This window comes from Elephantulus edwardii, unplaced genomic scaffold (assembly GCF_000299155.1).
Source record: "Elephantulus edwardii isolate Elephantulus edwardi_28Jun2011 unplaced genomic scaffold, EleEdw1.0 scaffold00047, whole genome shotgun sequence".
Taxonomy (NCBI): Eukaryota; Metazoa; Chordata; class Mammalia; order Macroscelidea; family Macroscelididae; genus Elephantulus; species Elephantulus edwardii.
In genome coordinates, this window is record NW_006399797.1 from 12,189,426 (window position 1) to 12,202,300 (window position 12,875).

Genomic DNA, 12,875 nt, shown 5'->3' on the forward strand with positions numbered 1-12,875 from the left:
AAACGCCTTTGTATAGTCAATGAAACACAGATATACATTCCTCTGGTATTCCCTGCTTTCAGCTAAGATCCATCTAACGTTAGCTACAATATCCCTAGTACCACAACCCCTTCTAAACCCAGCCTGGTCTTCTGGCAGTTCTCTGCTGATGTGGATGTGCTGTTCCAGTCGTTTTTGGATGATCTTCAGTAGAATCTTGCTTGCAGGTGAAATGAATGATATTGTTCTATAGTTTCCACAGGTAAAAGTATTTCTAGGTATGAATGCTTATTTATATGATGAATAATATCCAAGTTCACAGAGAAATATACTAAGTACATACTAATCAGAAACATTTAAAAAGCAAATAATTGTCAACAATGTAAATCCAGTGGAAGTGTTACTAGATAAACGAATAAAAGATACATAAAGAATGGGTTGTTTGTTGATGCATTTATGGCATGAGATATATGGCTTCTGATATCTGGTGAATCTTGACTGAGAACAGTGAATACCAGAAAGCTGGTTATTTGTTTGTTACTGATTATGGTAACATGTTTGACTCTACATTGTTGTGTGTCGTCGAGGTAACTGCAACTTATAACAACCACATGAACAACAGATCTGAACCTTCTCCTAACCTGTACCATCTCATCTGCACCACGGTGCACACCTGTATCAGGGGTACTTGGAGGCTGAAGTTGGAGGCCTGCTTGAGTCCAGGCTTTCTGGGCTGTAGTGCACCAGGCCAACCAGGTGTTTGAAGTAAGTCTGGCATCAATATGGTGACCCTGATATGTTATGGGAGAGACAATGTTCTCTTAGTCAAATGGACTCATAATAAACTCACTTACTCAAAATTAAGTTTACTGAGAACTGAGTTTAAATAATAAACTCAAGAAACATAATAAACCCATTCATTCTCCTTCTAGTCAAACTGACTCATAGCTAACCTCCTGAGGATGTTCATATTGATACTGAGGGTTATCAGTGATTAGCAGGAAGCCAGGGGAAAATTTTTGTGTTAAAAAAATTCCAAATTTGTATTAGCCTTTATGGTCTATTGTTCATAAGGCTGAGTCGGAGTCAATTCAATAGCAACTAACAATAATAATATTAAATTTTAAATTTCAGTTGTCAAGCAATGCTGTCTTCAATCTAAATGAATATAGTTTATCTAGGATTTTCTCCTCACCTCACCCTCTCTTCACTTGCCTCCTTACCCAGCTTAACGTTTCATGGTCTGTTACTGGAGAATTATTTCTTTGTACTGGCCTTTCTCTGCCAACATCATAATCAGCTGAAAGATAACAAAGAGATGGACTCCTTTCTCTACCTCCCTCAAGATGCTGAATGCTAGAGAAACCTCCTCCACAATACAGTAACAAGGAATGCCTCATCCAAAAATCTCAGGAAAGCACATAACATTGCCTAGTAAACCTCAGAGACATCAAGAGAAGATAGTGGCTAGTGTAGAAAGCATCATCAGAAAAAAGAAGAAAGAAATCCAAAGAAGACATTGTGGCATCTTGTTAAGATTACATTCCAAGTATTTTATACCCCTAGTTAATATTTTTACCATTCCAGAAAATAAAAAGTTCATCCATATTTTAGTTTTTTGTTACACTATATAATGACCATCTGCTTTTCAGGTCATAGTACTGTGTGGCAATGGAGCAGGAAGTTATGTGAACAGTACTTCAAATACCAACAAAGTCATTCATGGTAGATAAGTTTTGTTACAGGTTCTAGACTAAGATAAATTTAAACTAACAAATCAGAACTGTATATATCACAACAATGTCAGATCCAGTGCTAAAAGGTAAGTCCCCTAAATTGGAAGGAATCAAAATACACAGTGGCTTTAACAATGAACTTGAGCCTACCAGTGGTGATTCAAGAAGGCATAGGCTTGAACAATGTTTTATTCTGTGGAACACAAAGTCACCTTGAATTTGAGCTAATTCAATGGCAGCTAACCACTGACACAACAATGATCACAGCAGCTATAATCAAGCCCTAAAATTTTCCTTAAAAATCTCACAACCATGATACAGAGCTCTTTATTTCACTTCTTCGCCGTATCTTTATTGCTTGAACATACCTTCAGGGCATTGTGATCCTACTGATTGCTTTTCACATCTTATGGGTGTTCATGAAGACCCCACCAGCTGCCCTGTTAGAACTCCCACTTATTTTAATGTAATACTATTCACTGCCTCTGTGGTATCTTTGTCCCACTACCAAAAAATGGGTTGGAACAATGTGATCCATTCATTCAGAGTAAGACATAAAAGAACTCCTCTGACTACCTTCTGGCAAAACTGTAACATGAGGTGAGGATGCTTCCTGTCACTTCTTTCATTTGGGATGGCACAACTGAGCCTCTGAACACAGTCATCCAGGTGACAGGAAATTAAAGTCACACTACTGGGAAATGAGATGCCCTGATGTTACCATTAAAGGCAGGTGATATGTGAGCCTTTGTTACCAGACGGGAAGCATCACTTCCCACACAGACAGGAATAAGAGATGAATGCAGAAGTCTTTCAGCTCAGAGAATTGTTTATAACAGCAAAGAAAACGCTATGCTAGCCTCTGACCTGACAGAGTTGTCCAGGGGAAAGGATAAGTGGCCATGAGAACTGTTTTCCATAAATCCAAGACGTGTCAACTGCCTAAAACTCCACATAAGAATCTTCACAAAATACTGAGGAAGGTGACTGCCCTTGGCTTCCAGTACTGACACATCAATACATTAGTACAAAGAAACCTAACCTGGCTCCTCTGGAGGTGTCTGGACTGCCCTCCAGACAGACTCCAGAGCAATTCCTTGACCTTGATCTGTCCTAATCCTCGGGTGAACAGACATGCTCACCTCCAAAGCCCTGCCCCCTGGTTCCTTTCCTCTTACTACTTCAGACCCGGTTTTGAATTCAGCATAATACAGGGTCTTGCGGGTGGGCGTACTCCAAGTGATCCATTAGGACCCTGGGACAAGACGTAACACTGAATGACATCAATCAGTACAGAACTAGGAATAAAAACACAAATCAGGAATAAATGTCCCAGGCGAATCTGCTTAGAAACATCCAAAGGATCTAGGATCTCCACCAGGAGGCATTTAAATGTTTTGACTCAGCTTAATACAACTACAAGTACTGGGGGTTTGTCTCTCCTCTAAAGAATTTCAGACCATCTTCAATTTCCTCCCTTTGTCACTATCAAGTTGCTACAGAGCTTCCTATTAATTTCCTCATTTTTCTGCATTTTGAAAGGAAAGAGGATTAGGAAAAGGGGACCACTGCTTCCATGAACAAAGATATGAAAAATTATTAATATGAAACAAATTGTGTTTGTTTCAAAAGCATTTGGTTTACTTTATCTTGTTTTAAAGAATAGAGCTGATTTATGTTTAATTTGGAAAGCAATTGTTTATAAGAAAAATCAACAACTGTAAAATTCTCCTTGGGACAGAATAAGGAAAACCAATTAATAAATACAAAAAACAATCAGCAGTAAACACTTTAGAAGGGAGATATATATATATATCCTTTCTCTGACTCTAGAACACATCAGTAACCCCAAAACAATTCATAAGGTACCATAAGTCCCTGGATGGAGCAAGAGGAAAAAGAAAGCTTAATTTGCCTGTTTTTCCTCTACAGAGCTAAGATTTCATGTTCTCTTGTCATTTTAAAACAGGAAATGGAGAAAATTATTGACATTGTAGGATTGTGAGAAGTATTCAAAATCTGTATTTTATATGTTCTTTTTGAGTTTTTTTTAGCCAAAGAAGATTTGGAGTTATAAAAGTATCATAGAGACCATCAATTGCCAATCTAAAATCCAGTTTTCTTTTGTACTTAATAGCTCATGACAGAAGTCAGGTAAAAGAGAATAAAGTTAAATGTCTTTTATTCAAAGGAGAAATAAATTGTTTTATTAAAGACATAAAACTTTAAAATAGAGAGTGAGATTCTACTAGATTTTGAATATTCTGGAAATAAGATTCATAGAAAGAGAATATAAATAATAATCCCACAATACTCCAAAGATGATGAAAAGATGAAACTAAAAGAATATTTAAATCATTATTCTATACAGATACAGAAAATAGGTATATAAAAATGGAGTGAAATAAAGATCTGTACACACACATTCACACCCTGAAGTTAAAAGAGAATTTGGAAGTAATACTGAAATGAAGTGGGGAAGGATGGATGATAGGATTGAGTTCTGGAAAGACAAACCAGAAAACAGTACATATATTGAGGGGGGGAGGAAATTAAAACCAAAACACCCCCCCAAACACACCCCTAAAGGAAATAAAAATATACTCTCAATGTATATATTCAACCCATGAAAATGCTTCTTTCAGAAGAATGAATGAACATGCATTTAATTTGTATTTGCCTGATTTCTTTATAGAGAAATTATAGAATGCCAAGTGTTTCTAAATTTGAATAACTTGAAAACCATCTATAATCAAATCAACTCAGAAAACTGCTAAACAATAAGAAATGGTACAAAAGTATAATTATAATAAATTACCACATAAACTTACTTTACTGCTGTTGTGAGGGGTCAAGTTGGTTCTAACTCAGTAATCCCACGTATAAGAGAAGACAACGCTTGGTCCTATACCATTTCACAGTCACTGCTATGTTTGAAATGGTACTTATTAAGGGTCTTTCCTTTTTTCATGACTATCTACCAAATACAATGTCCTCCTTCAGGGAGTATTCTTTACAGATAACATGTCCAAAATATATGGTCTTGCCACCCACATTTCTACGGACCACTCTGGCTGTACAATCCAGGAAAACTTGTTCGTTTTTCTAGCAGTTCATGCTCTATGTTGTATTCCTTGACAACCCATTTGCTCAGCAAACACATGAAATAAGTATGCTGAAAAGATGTATGAACACTCTTTCGGATTTTAAGCCACAAGGTATACCCTTGTTCTGTTCGAATGACTTCCTCAAATGTGCTTCAATGTACAAGTTCCTCAAGACTGCAATTAGATATTTGGAATTCCCATCCATGCACTATTACCCACAATTTCTTATTATTAACAAAGTGGAAAGCCTTTTCATAGTCAATAAAACATAGATAAAGATGTTTCTGGTATTCACTGGTTTTAGCCAAGTTCCACCTGATAGAAACAAGGATCTCTCTCATTCCTGGTCCTCTTCTGAATTTCCGGCAATTTCCAGTCATTGTATCTCTCCAACTGGTTTTTTTCCCTAAATATATCAGTCCTTTTCAATACATGAATACTGAAAGCATATATTCAAAGAGGTAAATAGATATACATTTCACAAAACAGGCAACCAAAGCCACATTGTAAAAGAATTCTGCCATCCTCAATGTTAGCATTGCCTCACAATGCATTTCAGGAGTCACTGAGGAGTTTTTGTTTCAAATTCTCAGTGTTTCAGTGTAACCAGTTCCTCTGACAGTGACTTCAGTCTTTTACATGAATTAATGTTCTCTACCACCTAAGGAGACTATTACTTTACTTCCCCCCCCTTTATTATAAATGGCCCATTAACAAAATAACAGTCTATTCAAGACAAGCAAAGCCCCCATGAGTCAAAGCTAGCTACTTCCAGCAACCAAGTTTTCAAATATACCTCCTGCTATCTTTATTTCCTCAAAGTACAGAGACCTTCAGCTAGGCTAAGAGACTTGTGTTCAAGTTCTGGGGCTACCTTTTACCAGCATTAGCCTTGTAATCCATCATCCTGCTTGTCTGATCTCGTGTTTTCCCAACCATAAAATGGAAAGTGGGCTTCAATTAGCTCTCAAGTATCATATTCAGTTATTCTATGTAATTTTTTATCATCCTTTACATATTTTGTTGGTAGCTCTTGAAGTATTTTATTTTAGGCACTAAGAGGCAGGTGCAAAAATTATTCTTACATGCACAGTTCTACTCTAACACATATTAAGTTACTGTAAGTCAGAATCAATTTTACAGCAAATAACTACAATGCTCAAAACAAAGTCGACTTAGTTTGGCCCATAAAACTGAGTCAATACATCATTCATTTGGTTATATTTTTCCCATAAGAATTATTGCACTCCATTAAAACAAGACACTACAGTATTCTCACAAATCACACCACTAAAAACCAATATAAATGTATGCAGGCACAGTGGGGTATAAACTATTTAATCTAATCCTAATATTCTCCCACATCTAATTAGAAAGTTCACCATTCATTCATACACTCATCAATTATTTACCAAATGTGTACTATGTGTTAGGTGCTGTGCTAAATAATTTTGTCTTATTAAAAAATCATTTACGGCATAGCTACCACCCCAACGTGTTAACCTTAAGGGTTTTTCAGGCCTCAAAAGTTCTCAATCAGATGGTCGCACCTTCTGAGAGAAAAGGAACTCATTTACCCATCTGAACTTCTGAGGAGCCCCTGGTGGCATGTTGAGTTAAGTGCCTCACTGAGCTAAGACTGAATTAACACTGTTAACTGAGAGTTGGGTATTTCAAATTCATCAACTGTTCCACGAAAGGTGAGTAAGTCTGCTTCCATAAAAATCTACAGTCTTAGAAAACTTATGGGGAAGTTCGATCCTCTGCTATAAAGTTGCCATGAGTTGGACTCTACTTGACAACAACAGGGAGGTTTTTGTTACTATTTTGACTTCTTCATTAACAGAAACTACCTAACCTATCCTTACTTAACCTGCAAAACAAGATACTGTAATGAAATGTGCAGAGAGCTGGAGTCAGAAAATCAAAAGGGCTGGATTTGTTCAGCGTTTCTTAAGCTGAAGGAGTTGAAAGACAAAGTCAAGCCACGGGTGGCAATACTTAAGGATAGTTTGGGTAGAATGTTGAATGATCCAGGACGTATAAAAAGAAGATGGAAGGAGTACACAGAGTCACTGTATCAGAAGGAATTGGCTGACACAGAGGAATTTCATGAAATAACATAAGAGCAAGAACCTATGGTGATGAAGGAGGAAGTGTAAGTTGCTATGAAGGAATTGGCAAAAAACAAGGCTCTAGGAGTTGACTGCATACCAACTGATTTATTTCAACAAACAGACGCTGCCCTGGATGTGTTCACTAGGTTCTGCCAGAAATCTGGAGGACAGACAGCTGGCCAACTGACTGGAAAAGATTGATATTTGTTCCCATTCCAAAGAAAGGTGATCCAACAGAGTGTGGAAATTATCAAACAATATCATTGATATCACATGCAAGCAAGATTCTGCTGAAAATTATCCAAAAATGTTTGGAACAATATGTCAACAGAGAACAGCCAGATGTGCAGGCTGGATCTGGAAGAGGTCATGGTACTAGGGATATTATAGCTAATGTTAGATGGATCTTGGCAGAAAGCAGAAAATACCAGAAGAATTACTATCTGTGCTTCATTGACTATGCAAAGGCTTTTGACTGTGTGGATCACAACAAGCTATGGCTGACTCTGAGAAGAATGGGAATCCCAGAATATTGATCGTGCTAATGTGAAACCTATACTTGGACCAAGAGGCAGTCGTCAGAACAGAGCAGGGAGACACTGGGTGGTTCAAAATCAAGAAAGGGGTCTGTCAGGGATGTATTCTGTCGCCATACCTTTTCAATCTGTATGCAGAACAGATCATTCGAGACGCTGCGCTGTATGAGGAGGAATGTGGCATCAGGATTGGTGGAAGAATCATCAACAACCTGCATTATGCAGATGACACAACCCTGCTTGCTGAAACTGAGGAGGACCTGAAGCACTTGCTGCAGAAGGTCAAGGACTGCAGTCTTCAATATGGATTGAAGAAAACAAAGATTCTCACCACTGGGCCAACTGGCAGCATCAGGATGGATGGTGAAGAGATTGAGATAATTCACAGCTTTAGTTTGCTTGGCTCCACAGTCAACACTCTTGATAACAGCAGCCAGGAAATCAGGAGACGAATTGCATTGGGAAAGTCAGCTGTGAGGGACCTCTCAAGAGTACTGAAGTGCAATGACGTCAGGCTGGAGACTAAGATGCATGTCTTTGCAATCACATGCTATGCATCAGAGAGTTGGACAGTGAATAGGGATGATAGAAAGAGAATTGATGCCTTTGAGCTGTGGTGCTGGAGAAGAGTGTTGAATATACCATGGACTGTTAGGAGAACAAACAGGTTTGTCCTGGAGAGGGTGAAGCCAGAATGTTCCCTGGAGTCAAGGATTCTGAAGCTTCGTCTGACATACTTTGGGCATGTTGCAAGGAGGAACTGGTCCTTGGAGAGGGACATCACATTTGGGAGAGTGGAGGGACGGCATAGGAGAGGAAGACCCTCGATGAGATGGATCGATTCTGTGAGTGGAGTGGTGGGAATGAATGTGTTTGAGACAGTGAGGTTGGCACAGGATAGAACAGCATTTAGAGCTCTTATACATAGGGTCGCTATGAGTTGCAAATGACTTGATGGCACATAACAACAACAACAACAACAATAACCCAACCTATCAGTAAAATTCTGGTTTTATATGCCTCTCTTATTTCATTGTTCCTTCAAAAACCATTCATTATTTTAAGCTCCATGAAAGATTATTTCAATCATATGGGGGCATACACCGTACACGCAGGCCAATGTGTTAGGCATTATAGATGAATACGAAGAACAAGCAGTGAGAAAGCCCTCACTGCCAAAAAACAGGAACCGCATGGCACAGTGGTTAAGAACTCAGCTGCCAACCCAAAAGCTCAGTTTAAACTCATCACTGGTTCCAAGGGAGAGAGAGGTGGCAGTCTACTTCCACAAAGATTGCAACTTTGAAAACTCTGTGGAGGTATTTCTATTCTATCCTACAGGGTCACTGTGGCTCGGAATCAATTGATGGTAAAAGGTTATTGGCCACAGAGTTTACACTGAAACAAATATTAATTAAAGATGATGGCTGCCCCTATGTTCTTCATCATTCTTATTTCCATTATTATCATTTGTTTATCACACTGTAGGCTTCAGTTCTTGAAACACTGTTGCTGTTGCTGTTGTTGTTAGGTGCCACCTAGATGACTACAAGTCATCACAACCCTATGAACCATGGATTTGGACCCTGCAATTATCCTGTACCATTTTCATCAGCTCTGATACAATCGAACGAACCCATTGGTACATCACTGTGTCAATCCATCTCCTTGAGGGTCTTCCTCTCTTTTATCCACTCTCTACCTTGACAAGTATAATGTCCTTTTACAAAGACTGGTCCTTTCTAACAACAAGCTGAAAATATGGGAGATGGAGCATCACCATTTTTGTCTTCTAGGAGCACCCTGGCTATGCCTTTACATATTTGTTCTTCTGGCAGTCTATAGGTTATTCAGTACTCTTATCCAACACCACAACTCAGAGGCATTGATTACTCTTCTGTCATCTTTAGTCATTGCCCAACTGAAAAAAAACACTGACTGAATCACGTGCACCTTAGTTATTAAACTGACATCATTTCTTCTTAGCACCTTGGAGAGGTCCTTGACAGTAGATTTTTCCTAATGAAATAGCTCTTTTGATTTTCTGACTGCTGGTACTAAGCATGTTGATTGTGGATTCAAGCAAGACGAAATAGCTGACAACTTCAATCTTTTCTTCATCTATCACGATGATGCCTATGGATCCAGTGCTAAGGATTTTCTTTCTTCCTTTTTTTTGTCTTCCTGTTGTTGAAACATAATATTGAAGTCAGTAATCCTTCATCATCTGCAGCAAGCATTTCAAGTCCTTTTCACTTTCAGCCAACAAGATTGTGTTATCTGCATAGTTGCTAAGTTGTTGTTGCTAAGTCTTCCAATTGATTGTGATGCCACATTCTTCTGCATAAACTCTTGCCTTTCAAATTATCTGCTCAACATAAAGACAGAATGAATATGTGTAGAAAGGAAACAGCCCTGATGCACATCTTCCCTCATTTTAAACTATGCAGTGCCCCTATGCTATATTCAGACAATAGCATCTTGGTCTAAGTATAGGTTTCACATGAGCAAGTTTTCTGGAATTCCAATTCTTCTGTGTTATTCAATGGATATTAGCCATTGAAACAGAGTAGAATCTACTAAATATTTTCCAAATGAGAGTTTTGTCTCTTGTTGCTTCTATTCACAAGAAAGAAAATGTTTGCTATTCTTCAGACTTGAGTACACCTAAGAAAGAACAGACCAGGACTTACTGTTGAAGAATCTTTAATAGTTTTTTTATAGACTACTTCTTTATATTATTTCTCAGTGGTTCAGCACATTGGTTGCTCTCCTAATATATAACTTCCTTTCCTCTTCTCTAGTAGAGCCATTATTTCGTTCACATGTCCCTCCTTTCAATGAAAACTGTAAGCCCCAGGGGGAAAAATGCTCTAAGTCCATATCATTCACCAAATCAAGTGAGCACATGGCTATGATTGCAACTGGCTGGGGTGCAGGAATCTCACACAAGAACATATCTGAGATCCTATGACAAAATAGAGAAATGCTTCTGACAACTGGGTTTCCAGTCATTCATTTGCTGTTTCTAATAATTTTTTTATTCGAATGAAGGTTTTCAGTTCATTTGGGGTTTTTATAGAATCATTCATGTTGTTATGTGCTTTTGAGTCGACTACAACTCATAGCCACCCTATGTACAATAGCTATGAACCCTGCTCTATCTTGAGTCAAGCTCACTGTCTCCAACACACCTACTGTCACTACCTCAGTTATTGTGTCAACCCATCTCACCCAGGGTCTTCATCTTCTGTGCTGTCCCATTACCTTTACAAACATGACATCCTTCTCCAAAGACTCATCCCTCCTGGCTATGTGCCCAAGTCTCAAAATCTTGGCCTCCAAAGAGCAGCTTGGTTTCACCCTCTCCATGAAAAGTACTCTTGGCAGTTCATAGTATATTCAATATTCTTCTCCAGCACCACAATGGAAATGCATCAATTCTTCTGTCATCCTTGGTCACTGTCCAGCTCTCTGATACATAGCAAGTAACTGAGAAGACCGTGGCCTGGATCAGGTGCATCTTATTATCTAGACAGACATCCTTGTTCTTCCTCCATAAACAGGATGTTCATGATCTTCCTAAAACTCTGTAAATACTTTGGGCATATCTATTCTGTTCCTTAAAGCCTCTAATGTGAATTTTAACCAAATAACTTCATTTGATTACTTTGTTTCTTTTCCTTGCCATTTTTTTTTTAAATTCTCATTCAGGTTTCCCCTCCCTCCTTGTTTTAACATCAGTGAATTCTATGCTGGGTGATTTATACTATTCTACTGCAATTCTGCCACCAATTTAGGAAGTCTAAAAGTTATTTTAAAATGTATACTGTTTCCTGTATCATATTTAAAAGTATATATGACAAGGGAGTAGAGAGGAAGCTCCTACTCACTTGCTTTAAGTGTGGATTTGAAGGACACATGGCCAAGGGCAGCCCACATCAGGTCCTCAGGACTGACAGGCTCCAGCTCTCAGGTGGAAACAAAGGAGGACACTTCAATGATTTAGATCCTCCCAGAAGAGCTGTGGGTGAGCATTAACATTACTGGTAAGTATATTCATTTTCTCCTGGACACAGGAACCTACTATTTGGTCCTAAAAGCCTTCTGAGGTCCCAACTCCTCTCACTATTTCTTAGTTGTTGGAATTGACAGAAAACCTCATAAGCAGTTCCCTACTTCACCTCTGCCTTGCATGTGGACTTCCGAGCTGTAAAACAACCTAGTGGTAAATGGAATTTGGCCCAGGACTTAAGAACAATAAAAGATGTAGTTGAGCCTCTACATCTTGTGGTTCCTAACCTTTATAACATAATAGACAAAGTACTAGTCAACAAGTTTTTTATTTTAAGAACTACTTTCCCTCTGTAACTTGATTTGTGCCACTGTTAGAACCTCTACTTGGAATGTTATTGCTTTTAATTTTTGACTCATGTACTTTTAACTTGTTAGTTAAATTTGTGTCTTCTAGACTGCAACAGTTCCATGATACATCTTCAAGGATATGAACATGTATGGCTAAGCACAATTGATAACAGTGCATTTAAATTCCAAAATCAATCTCCACAATAGTCTACGTGTTTCCTATTGCCAAAGGGGCCCTTTAGAGTAGTGAGAGAAGATCTTCACCCTGAAACCACAGCGTCCCTTTTCAGCAGGAAGTAGCTAAGAGAATACGCTATCCCCTTTTCCTTATGAATCAGGGTGAAGTCTCTCTCAGGGAGGAGTGACAGGGAATGGCAAAGGATACACTGACAAAGGAGAATACTCAGAACTGGTTTTGACAAGCACTGTGGCAATGGGACAATTAAAACAGACTTTCAAGGGGGAAAAAAAGAGGCACAAACTGGGGGGGGAGGTAGAGAAAATGGTCTAACAATGAATGAATGGAAATCCAAAATCTCTGTAAATGTTCATTAAAATTAATAAAATTTAATAAAAAATTTTTAAAAAGTATATATGAGAGGGGGAAACAATAATGTTTACATGGGTCTTGCCCTTAGTCTGCACTGTTATGACTCCCAAATTTAGGGTTTTCCTCTGTTTTTATTCTTAAAAGGACATTTCTAGTCAGTCTTACATGTTGACCAAATAAACAAGTGATTCAGAAAGCACAGAGCTCTTGACTGCACTTACTGTGGGCCAACAGATCTAATCTACACTTAAAGATGGAGGGAGAGTTAATACAACAATTCTAGCCTCTTTCCTAGAACTACTCAAGGGTTACTTAGAGCAGCAAATTTCATAAACACGGATGGGCTCTTCTCGCAATTCTTTCAAATGATGTAGTTCAGAAATTCAGGGTAACATGAAACCACCAAAGTGCAGAGGGAAAGATTGCTCAAAGTGCAGTGTGCAGCTTTTCCAACTCTGTTGTTTCCTAGGATTTATTGTCCACAA